The following is an 8,411-nucleotide window of genomic DNA, read 5'->3' on the forward strand; positions in this document are numbered from 1 at the left end:
ACATTCCAATGCATCTCTTTGCAGATGTGAAGATAACACTGGCTGTGACTGCAGGGAATTAATTACATCTCATAGTAATACTTAGATTCAACACATATTGTTTTCTTGCCTTATACAAGCTAAATTTACTAATCCTTAAAAATTGTGAACTATTTCGGTTTTGGTTTATGTCCTGCATCTAGTCCTAACTGTCCAAACCAAAAGTAAACCCTCAGACCACAGATGAAACTTACTCCCCTTGGTTTACTGTCTTCCATCTTTACACTGATGGTTGACAGCCTCTTTAGCATTTTCTCTAAGTGTCTCAATTAAAGGGATAAATGGTTTTTACATGGCTCTGGGTCTGTCTTTTGTCACTGAATTGATTTCTTCCCCTGAGCTCTGGATTCTGTTCTCCTCTCCTTCTAACTACTTTTATTTATTAATTACACCTTGCTCACATTTATCTTCAACCCTTCCTTTTCCAGGTTCTTCCACATTAAAAAGAAAGCTACCACCTATATGTCTTTGTTCATTCATAGACAAACATCTTGGAACTTGTCTATTTTCCTGATCTCCAATTTCCTTTCCACTTCTGTCCCAACACTCCGGTGAAACTCCTGTTACCAAGCTAACCAATGAGCTCCTCATACCAAACCCAATGGATGTGTTTTCAGTTCTTATTTTGCTGGACTTCTCTGCAGCATTTAACAATATAGCACAACCTCACTTGTTAAACTCTCTCCTTTATTGGATTCCACAAATTGCTCTCTCCTGGTTTTCCTCCTGTTAATCTTGAAGCACATTCTGTTTTTCTTACAGAGTTTTTTCCCTCCATGTTGCCTCCTGAAACATTTCTGCTCCACAAAGTTCCATCTCTGGGCCTTTGCTCACTTAATCCTGTCTCCTTGAGGAACCTTATCCACTCCCATGATTTTGGTGACCACTCACACACAGGTCATCTTTAGAACAGATCGTTCTCTTGAGCTCCAAAGAATATATCTAATTGCCTCATTTTATTTCTCCTCTGCCAAATTTACTTCTCCACTCACTTACACATCTTGGCAAATGTCACCTCCCTTCATTCTTTTGCTCAAGACAAGATTTTAGAATTATCCTTAATTCTGTCCAACTCTGCTCCCACAGTAAAGCAGCCACCAAGCCTGGTCAATTCTCCAGATAGTTCTCACTTTCTTTTCCTATCATTTCTCCCCTGGGTTACTGCTAAATGCATCTCAAATGGACTTCTACTCTTAGTCTTGCCTGACTGTTCATTCTACTGTCTTTGCTTGTGCTAGAATTTGCATTTTGAGGCTAACTCTGTCACCCCTTAATGATATCCCATTGCTTTCAGGATAAAGTTTAAATGCCATCACAACGCCATCAGTGTCCTCCATGTCCAGCTCTGCCTTACTTACTTAAAATAAATTGCTTGCCCCAGACTTCTTCACCTTCTATTCCCTTAAGCTGGAACCAGACGTTGCAGTGACCCATCCTCAGCTGTGTGAAGGTAGGGGAAAGAGATGGCCCCAAACATCCTCACACAGCAAAGCTACCCACCAACCGAGGCTAGCAAGACAATTCTGTGAGAAGGAAACAAAATTGATTTTATTTGGAGTCCTTTACAACTCTACCCTAGCCTGTACCCAAACTAGTTAAACTGCCTTCTCCTCACACCATTGTTGCTCTCTGTCTCCAGCTGGATCCCGGTTCAGTCTATACCAGGTGAGTTGCATTCTCCAAATGCTCCATGCTTCCTTACCCTCCATGCTTATGTCCATGCTGCTCCCTCCATCTAAAGTCTGCCATCTTTTCTCTCTGCCTGGATACCTCCCATTGTACCTGAGGACTCCAGTGAGGTGCTGGCTCCTATCTGAAGCCTTCCCAGATGTGCTCTTTGCTCTCCACCCCTCTGCTCACACAGCACCCCATGCATCGTACCACAAGGTCCCATGATCACTAGTTTGCCTGCGTGCCTTCCCTCTGCCAATGAGCATCTTGATAGCAGGGCCGATCTTTTACCTCTGGCATATAGCTGGGACTCAACATAAGTCTACTGAGTGAGGAGTCAGAGAATCTCGTGATATTCCAAGTTTCCCTAGAGGAGGTTTATGTGTATCTGAATGTGTGTATGTGTATCTGGGATTGAGCCATCATAATGAAAATACCAGGAAACTAAAGAGCCAGCAACTGGGAATGTAGCCAGCATCTTTAGAGAGTGCTCAGCAAGCAGGCCGGGGCTAGGAGTTTAAATGCCAAGCCCAAGGATCAGGAGCAAGGAGGATCAAGAGTGGGGTAACCCAGACAGTATTTTAAAGAGCAGAGAATGACTCGTATGGATTCTACATCCTAAACCCCTGAAACTTTAAATGTGTTTGGCAACATAGCAAAGGGGAATTTATGGCACAGATGGAATTAAGGTTGCCAATCGACTCACCTTAAAATAAGGAGATTATCTTGGATTATCTCAGTTGGCCCAAAGTAATCACAAGGGTCCTTAAAAGTGGAAGATTGAGGCAGAAAACAGAGAAGGAGAAAAAATGGCAATGTGAAAAGGCCTTAATCTAATGTTGCCAGCTTTCGTGATGGAAGGAGGCCATGAGCGAAGGCGTGTGGAGAGCTTCTTAAAGCGAGAGAAGGCAAGAAAATGGATGCTCTCCTAGAGTTTCCAGAAATGCGTTTCCCTGCCAACACTTTGTAAGTGACACCCATTCAGACCTTTGACCTCCAGAACAGTAAGATAATAAGTACACGTTGTTTTAAGCCACTAAATTCATGGCAATTGGTTGCAATAGAAATAGGAAACTAATAAAAGTGTCAACTGAATGAACTTGGACAGTATACTTAATCTAATTAAATCTCAGTCTCCTCTATAAATAGAGATAATACTCATTCTGTAATTGTGGGGATTAAGTGAGATATTTTATCTACAGATCTTGGTAAAGTGTTTAGCACACAGTGAACACTCCATACACAGTAGTAATTACTTATTAATATCATCATTGTTATTATTGTTCACTCATGTGCCTACTACATCTGGTGGAGAGGAAGTGACAGAGAAAAAAAGGTAGAAAATAAAATAATAAACATCTATTTTGGAAATGTGCAGGCATATTTAGTTTTAGCTCTTTTGTAATGTGACTTCTTAACTCACAGAATGTACTTCGTTTCCTTCTGCTTTCTCTTTCTTGCTTTAGGTATTAAGATCTATTTTAAATTTAGTCATTTCAAAGTCTCCTTGGCATCGTGTAAATGTCACACCATTAAATATATATTCGATGAGTGCTCAAGCAGGCTGGTTTCCCAGCCAAGAAACGGATTCCCATGGGTGGGCAGGTGGAGAGATGACACCCCCCTGCCCATTGACTCTGCTGTCCTTACTCACCAGGACCACATTTTCTGAGCTCCAAATTAGGATGTACAGTCTGAAAAACATGTTTTCTTCTGAGTTTTAATTTATTTTTATGAAAAGACTTTCACAGGTATTAAACTAAATCACATGAAATTTAGTGGATAATCTTTACTGCAAAGAATAAACTCAAGTGAAAATTCAGGGCAAATATATATCAGTTTTTATTATATTTGAAATCTAAATTATCTGTGACAATCTAGAAGGGATTTAGTTTCGGTTCTGGTTGGTTTTGTTTTGCTCTCAAGCATCCCCTTCTCCTACCCTTCTCTGAGGCATGCTGCCCGCATTCCAAGCCGATGACCCAGTGAACTACCAGACATCAAACCCCAGCTTCTGGTTAATGGAATTGACATGTGACCCTGACCCAGCCAATCACAATACTCCATCAGCCTGGCCACTGACTGGTCCCATGAATAAGCACGTGATCCAATGGAGCTAATTTCATACGGACATCTGACAAACATTACTTAGTTCCTTGCTTTCCTCTTGAATAGCAAGCAGTGGTAACATACATGGGAGCTGTCGCCTGCCGTACTTGCTACCACAAAAAGGAAACACAGCTACAGGAAGTGAATGAGGCCAAAAACCAGAAAGAGGAAGAGTCGAGAAATGGAGGGAGAAAAAGCCCTAATGATACCTCTGATCACTCAGACCCATTAGTGCCAGACACCGCTTACTCCCCAGCCTTCTCTGTACATGAGACAATAATTCTTTTCTAAGTGGGATTTCTGTCACTTGTAAGTGAAAGAGGCCTCAATAATAGCACAGAGTCATTGCAAAAATAGTCTCCAAAAGAGAAACCTCAGAAACACCAGCCCAGATATGGGCCAAAGAGGGACAGGAAGAAAGAAAAGTACAGCAGGCAGTAAGGCGAAGTGGGAAGAGAATGAGAGACACAGAATCAGACCAGCAGGGTTAAAACAGCTCTGCTATTTTCCAATGACCTTGGCAAGGTGTGACCTTCAATGACAGCATAGCATTTCTGTTTAATGATCTGCAAAGTGGACGACTATGATATCACTGCCATATACAATACGGTGCACTGTGGGAGGCTCACCTGAGATAATAAATGAAAGCGCTCTTTGTAAATGTTAAGTGCTTGCAAATGGCACTTATCACACAGAAAGCAACGTACTTAAAAAGACTGGATTGAAACAGACTAAAGAGACGTTAGCCACAAGTAACTAAAAGCTTGAGGGAGGAATATGGAAATCAGTTAATTGTTGCATCTCCTATAAAGTGTTTAAAGGGCAGACTTAATACTGAATGTCATCGGTTTGAATTAAAATATATGCAAAATCTATGCCAAAACGTGAGGTAGGTGTAGGAGGATAGAGAAGAAAGGAGAACCAATGTTTGTGAGGCGTCCACAAATATTTCACCTGTCTACCACACATGCTCTCCTTTGACCCATGTAGGAACATTGCAAAAGTCAAGTTTTAAAGCCCCCATTTTATAGTTGAGGGGAATAGGCCCCAAGCATACATTCGAGCATGGGTCTTAAGCTTCTACCACTGCATCACTAGACTACGCACTACTGCCAAGATAATACATTTGAAACTAGACTCTGGGAATTAGATGTGAATATGCTTAGTTTTCTTTCAGATTGCAAGAACCAGTCAATATTTATTGAAGGCTAGACATTATTTAAAGAAAAAAATACACTTGTGAATGGTTTTCTGCTAGTCTAGTGCTTTCAGCAGCTCCTAGAAATTTGTTACTCCTCATCGGTGGGGCCCACAGCTAATAGATGCCATAGTCAGTGTTTATGCCCTTAACCCAAGCTCTAACTGACTGGTAATACTGCCTTTATTGGAAGATATGGACAGTGAGGGCATAATCTGTAAAAGGCATTCACTAGATCTAACTCATAAGATCTGGGAGCAAATTGGCAGTTGCTCCCAGGTGGCTACTGAAACCACTACAGGCAGGGGACTCATCTAGCTGGTAGAATCACCAGGTTTCCTTTGGTACCTAATGCAGCTTTGCTGATTCCCTAGAGGCCATGGTTTGCCCTCAGGCAAGGATGGCAAGGTCTTTCCCTTGCCTAGCTGTCTCTAATGATTGTCAACAACCCAGCTTCTAGACCATGTTGCTGTCTCACTGACCGTGCTTCCCCACTCCTGATCCCATGACCCTGACACTATTGAATCTCAATAACACTATACCCAACAGACCAACACTCCACAGGCCAAGAGATCTAGTGATAATTCCTGCTGATGTCAAATCAATGCAGCGTTATTGCAGAATCACAGTGCTTAAAGTATCCTGCAATAAAGAGCAGTAGAACAGCAATGCTAGTGGGGAAAAAAAATGTGCTTTTTCCCCAAACAACAATTTTGGCAATTGTTTTAGTCTTGGCTAAAGCCTATATGTTTTTGGCATGGTGTTTACTTTATGGGCCAAACATTAAGCCCTGAGTAGGATATGAAGAACAAATTACAAAAATGACTATAGAAGCCTTGCAGATTCCAAAGCAATATGTACCAGGATGGGAGAACATCTTGGCAGGCACATCCCTTAGAAGAGAAGGAATAGGGTTATTGCCCACTGAACCTTGGGACTTTATCTTCTGCTTGTCCAAATAAGTCCTTGCTGATACATTTTACATCTATATGTAAAGTACTTGATGATATATTTTAACCACTTCCTTTTGTGGTACATTGATGGTTTCAGTTTATTTAAATATTTATTTCAGTTGGTTCAAAATTTAGTCCAGTATTCTCAGAAGCTGGCTTGACAAGTTCACCGTATCAATTACTCAGCCAGTACAAGGACCACTCCCCACCTTCTTTGTTAGTTCAGCAGCTTAGAAAGCCTGGAAAAGGCCTGGGAGTAGCTCAGCTCCCAGTTTAATTGAACTGTGACTGGTCTGCTAGAATGCTCTTTCTTAGAGTACAAATCTCGAGTTACTGAGAATAACATCCAACAGTACTCCAGCCACTCTCACTTCTCATGGGTCCTAGGCCCATGCACTCTTACTACATGGAAAATGACACCTACATTGGCTGCTGATTTAAGTCACCTGCTTGTAAGGGATTGTCTTCATCAGGCCATTCAAGTAATCTATAAAGCCATCTGCTGCTGGGTGACAGGAGAAAGTAATAAATGCCAAGAGCAAGCATCCTTCCCCACACCTCCCCAACCACCAAGGTGCCTCAGATGGCTGCATCATATTTTGAGCTACCATACCAATGGATAGGCACTTGTAGGTCCACAGATGAGAAGGCCAGCAAAAGAATTCTGAGGAAGAAAGGCAATGTGTATCTGGGATATGCATCTATTACTGTAAAGATAAACCACTGTCCACTTCATTGAAGGATGCTCTATTAGGGACTCAGAGGGAGCCTTTGCTGTGGGAAAGTTGGGCAATCAGCAGGGGCTTTAGCCAAATCATCCTTAGGGATGAAAAGTTCATGTTAAGCCTCCATCTTTGTCTCGATTGCCATTCTCTACATGGGCTCATTGAACAAAGACCAATGTGGCCAAGAAGGGAGAGTGACTGGCAGTACTTTTCCTATCTGTTTATTGAGAGCATGTACAAGTCAGTAGCTGAAAACCAGGTGCCAGGAGTGGTTATTGATTTGCTCCAATAAAGATATCACATCCCAAACCTCAGCTATAACCACTCAATTAAGTTTGGGACAATCTGTAATTCTCCTCTGAGACCCATCTGCCTTTTACACCTGCCAAACAGACTAGTTAAATGGAGATGCAGTAGGAATAACCACCTCTGCGGCTCCCAAGTCTCTGGTGGCAGCATTAATCTTTGCATCTCCTTCAGGGGCGCCATATTGCTTTGGGTTTATTATGTTGGGGCTTCCACTTGGCTTTTCCTTTCAATATAATCCTCATTCCACACTGTAGGGAACTAATGTGAGCATTCTGCCAGCTGAGTGTATCAATTCTCACTATACTTTTTGAGAGTGGGAAAAAAAAAACAAAGGATGAAAAATGGGTAGGAGGAGACACTTTTGCATGCTAAGATTATCAGTGTCTTATCCCTTTCCCTCTCCTCTCATAGAGGAGGTTATCTATGCACTCCTTGAATATGGGCAACCCAATCACAAAATCTCATTTTGAGAGGCTGTGTCCTGGGGCCACTTCTCCCAGTACAAGCTTCTGGCAGGAAACAAGTAGCACATTCAGATTGGGGTAATTGGAGAATGTAATAAAGGGACATTTTGCAAAAGTGTGGGCAGATTTAATGGAAACCAATAAGGGATAGAGGAGCACCACAGGGTTAGCAACAGGGGGCGCACCCATTGCAACTGAAGGAAGGGAACACAGAAAGAGCTGTAACCTTCAGGAAGGATTGCAGCCATTGACAAACTGTTGCCTAGCAAGGAGGTAGCCAGAAAAATAAATACTCGGACCTTAGTGTGGTCCTGCCTTGAAATGTCCTGCCCAACCCGATGGGAAGCCAGGGATGGGGAGCCACTGATGCAGCCCATACACATCGCCCTCCCAGGGCTAACAAAGACTGTTAGTACCTCCTCTTCACTAGAGACCTACCCTGAACACTCTAATAGATCAATGAGTCCCCAGGCCCCAGATTGCCCATTCTCCTTATTTTGCCCTACCTTTTCTTTTTTCTACAGCATCATCACCATCTAGCATATGTGATTTACCAATTTATTATAATTATGATATATTCTCTCTCTATGTTTCTGGTAGAAAATAAGCTCCCCTAGCACAGAAAACTTCATTGATTTTATTCCCTGATGCCTCCAAATTACCCAAAACAATGCCTGGTATGTAACAGGTGTTCAATAAATATATGTTTATGAATAAAAATAATGCATTGTGAATAATGGGAGAGCTTGATAGAGAGCAAGATAAACCTATGAGCTGATATCCTAGTGATGCATCTCGAATCCTCCAGGGGTCTTAAAGAGAGGAGTTGGAAGGAAGCTGATGTATAGGATGGGGAGAAAAAGAAGATTACAACTAGAGGGATTAAATGTGTGTCAGAAAAGGAGAGTGCCAGTGAAACATTTGGTTGGTTCTTGTTTCTAGT

This window comes from Manis javanica, chromosome 6 (genome assembly GCF_040802235.1).
Source record: "Manis javanica isolate MJ-LG chromosome 6, MJ_LKY, whole genome shotgun sequence".
In the NCBI taxonomy this organism is placed as follows: Eukaryota; Metazoa; Chordata; class Mammalia; order Pholidota; family Manidae; genus Manis; species Manis javanica.